Source organism: Furipterus horrens, unplaced genomic scaffold, assembly GCF_987537825.1.
Source record: "Furipterus horrens unplaced genomic scaffold, mFurHor1.1.pri manual_scaffold_9, whole genome shotgun sequence".
Taxonomy (NCBI): Eukaryota; Metazoa; Chordata; class Mammalia; order Chiroptera; family Furipteridae; genus Furipterus; species Furipterus horrens.
Genome location: NW_028327179.1, coordinates 102,635,569 through 102,639,117, shown reverse-complemented (window position 1 = coordinate 102,639,117; position 3,549 = coordinate 102,635,569). Strand labels below are relative to the sequence as shown.

The following is a 3,549-nucleotide window of genomic DNA, read 5'->3' as shown; positions in this document are numbered from 1 at the left end:
GACACAGGGCGCAGGCCATCCCCCACCCCTGTGAGCCCTGAGCTCCTGGGCACAAAGCCCCCCCAGCAGACTCCACGCCCCTGTGAGGCCGCAGCCCGTCCCTCCTGGCCAGGCCCGAGGGCCCCAAGTGCCCGAGGCCTGACCCAGAGCTGGTTCCAGCAGCCTCCTGGGATGGGCCCCAACCCTGCGGCTGCGCACAGGCGGGCACTTCCCGTCACACAAGCGCTCCCTGGCCTCCTGCAGAGCTGGGCCCCCGCCCCGCCCCTCCCAGCTTAGTTGAACCTGCTGCCCGGCCAGCCAGGGGCCCTCCTTCCTCCTTCCTCCAGGAGCCTGACCTGGTTTTCTCAGCCACGGTCCAAAGCCTGGGGACAGGCACCCGGCAGCTCCAGGATGTCCTGCTGCTGCTGATGCTTTGCCCCGAGGCCTGGGGCCCTGCCGCTAGCCCTGGGCCGGTCCCCCCGTCATGCCAGGGGCTGGGGCTGCCGACTGGGCAGGCCGGGTGGGCTCTGGGGGCGCCATGCACCTCGGTAAGCGATCCCGGCCAAGCCCCGGACACAGTGCTCCTGGGTGGGGCCCCCTGGGATCTGACCGGCACCCTCCCTCTGCAGCAGCCGCACCCACAGGCAGAGCCCTTTCCACAAAGTCCTGAGTCCTTCTGGGGAGTCTCAGCTCCAGGGTGGCCTGAGGAGCCCGGACATCAGGGACAGGAAAGCAAGTCCCAGCAGGGGTGACGCGTCGGGGGCAGCAGGGAGGCGCTCAGCACGAGCACCGCAGTCCCGACGGATGAGGGGCCAGAAGTCACCAACCCAGACAGCCGGCGCCTCTCCTCCTCCGCGACCTTTCAGAAGAACGCGGTACTCGTCATTTGTTTGACGCACAGGAGCGTGAACTATAAACACAGAGTAAAGAGGGAGAGCACGCGTTTCTCACGCGTTTCCTGTGTCTCCCCTGCACCAACCCCGCCCGCCTCTCTCCTTCCAGGTCCGCGCCGGGGCGGCTGTGCCCTGGGCCACACGCGTCCTGACGGCACCCGCCCACTGCCCGTCTCCCGTGGAAGAGCTATGGAGGTCCTGTGCACTGTTTTGCGACCCTCCCTCCCGGACGGAGCAGATCCGGTCTGTGAACGAGCAGCCATGAGCTGGGTGACGCGTCAGGTGCTCGGTGCCCAGCAGTTTGCTGAACCAAGTCCTACAGGAATGACCCTCTTATTCCGGGGGGGGGGGGGGGGGGGGCTGGGGACAACCACGAGACACACAAACTGTCAGACAAACCACAAACCAGCGCCACAGGGAAAGACCTGCCAGGGTGAGGGAGGACAGCACGTGCTGGGGGGGACGGGGGTGCCCAGGGCCCGAGGGCCACAGGCGCCGATGCCCGCAGCAACGAGGAACCGAGGACGGGGATGTCCTTTGGGTGCTGGATTGATGCTGCCACTCTGCCCGCTGGGGATGCTGTGCAGGGTGGCGTCACGTGACTGCAAAGAGGCCACTTCCTGACTCACAGGAGCTGCCGTCCTTCCGAGACGAGCCAGCAACACCAGCACTGTCTCCTGGGAGCAGCTGCCCTGCACCCCGCCAATGCCAGGGGTCGGGCAGCACAGAGGCGCGTGCTGAAGGGGACGGTCCCCTGCCCAGCTCGGCCAAGGGAAGGGCAGCACCTTTCCCACAGGGTGCTGGTCGCCCTGCGGCCGTCAGGACAGGCGTTCATTGCCGCAGAAGTGACACTTGCCACCCGGGATAGCAAACCTCCTAAGGAGCCAAGTGCGCGGTGCCATTGCACTCGTAACGTGGGAAGGACACTCACGGTTCCCGTCCTGCCTTCGCAGTGGCCGGCGGGACAGGGCAACTCAGGGTCCCCACTGCACACACAAGCCCAGGCAGAGTGCTTGGGCGTCACCGCTTGCTCTGGGCGCAGAGACACACGGGGCGTCACCAGCAGCCCACTCGGTCCCCTCGGCTGGCTCCCAACTTCCCTCCCTGGTCCCCAGCCTCTGGAAGCTGTCAGTGTGGCCACCAGTGCAGCGCCACGGAAGAGCCTTCAGGAGCCAAGAGCCCACCTTCACGCCCTGTGTGGGGGGGAGAGGCACCTCTGCACTGACAGATCCCGGGGAGCCTGCCGTCCATGGTCCGCGAGGGGCGGCCGTTTCAAACAGACCTCCACGCTGTCTTTCTGACCTGGAGCAGATGGCTTTGAAGAGCTGACTGTTTCAGATTTGTTTATTGTTTATTGGGGGAGGGGTGGCTGTAAGAAACCAGCTACTGGCTGTGGTTAGCTTACTTGCGGCTCCCATCCTAGGCCCCCAATATCTGCATTACTACGTCTGTCTGAGACGCTGGGATTCTACCCGAAGAACCTGTGCACCCCTCTGTTCACAGCAGCGCTGTTTACAGTCGCCAAGTGCTGGAAAGAGCCTGAGCGCCCATCAGTGAGTGAGTGGATCACTTGATGGATTCACATGATGGAATCCTGTGCAGCAGAAAGAAGGAGCTCCTGCCCTTTGTGACGGCGAGGATGGAACCGCAGTCTGATGCTTAGTGATATAAGCCAGGCGTCTGAAGACAAACACCCTGTGACCTCACCTGTGAGAGGAACCTAATGAACAAAACAAACTGACGAGCAAGGTGGGTGCTGTCGCCCTCAAATGCCTTCATCGGCCTCAGCACCGGCCTGGGCTGCGGGCCGGGTCCCCGGCTGGGGGTGCATGAGAGGCAACCACACATGATGTTTCTCTCCCTCTCTTTCTCCCTCCCTTCCCCTCTCACTAAACATAAATGAATAAAATCTTCCAACAAAAACAGAAAAAACAAGGAGACTCTCCTCGCAGGCACACTCTTCCTCAACGACGAGACAATGCCAACCCCCGCCGAGTCCCCAGGGCCCTGGCTGCCCCCAGGCCCCACACGCGCACACACGGGCAGGGGACCCAGGGCGGCCTGCGTGGGCTCGCTCCGTCTGCCCCGACGACGGGCGTCGCCGCCGCGCACACCTGGCTCTGACCGGCGGCAGGGAACCTGGGGCGGACCTGCTCCCGTCTGGAAGCTGTGCTCCTGCTCAGGCAGAATAAACCCACCACCACGCTCTGGGGTTTGACTCCCACACAACCTTGGGGGAGAGCGTTTAATGCAGACCTCTACCCACTAACACGCACGGATAAATAAACAGGCTCAGAACAGCCAGGGGAAAGCCAAGTGAAGTGTAACTGTCCCCCTCTCCTCAGTCCCGGGCATTTCCGAGACACTGCTGATAAAATACACAGGTTAACCGGTGAGTAAGGAAGATGCAGAACGTTCAGCACAAAACCACCTCAGATGATAATAAAACCAAGGACAAACCCCATTTGTTTTATTTTGGTGTATCAAGACTACAAATAACATTTAACACTTAATTTATTATTCAAATTAAGAAATTATACATTTGTTTGATAACGGTCATTGTCTTAAAAGTCCTTCAGTTCCCCGCGCTGAAACGTATATTGCTCATCTGGTCAATTCCGGGGGCAGCCGGCACCCCCGAGCCCCCGCAGCAGGGACACAGCCCCGTAGAGAGGAG

General features: G+C 61.8%; 1 long non-coding RNA gene across 1 annotated transcript; it reads left to right on the top strand.

Annotated features, from left to right (window-relative positions):
* The first annotated feature begins 1,038 nt into the window (after positions 1-1,038).
* On the top strand, positions 1,039-2,621 carry LOC150002400 (uncharacterized). Its single transcript, XR_016512984.1, has 2 exons — positions 1,039-1,185; positions 2,376-2,621. It is a non-coding gene; the product is annotated as an uncharacterized LOC150002400 (long non-coding RNA).
* Positions 2,622-3,549: the final 928 nt, after the last annotated feature.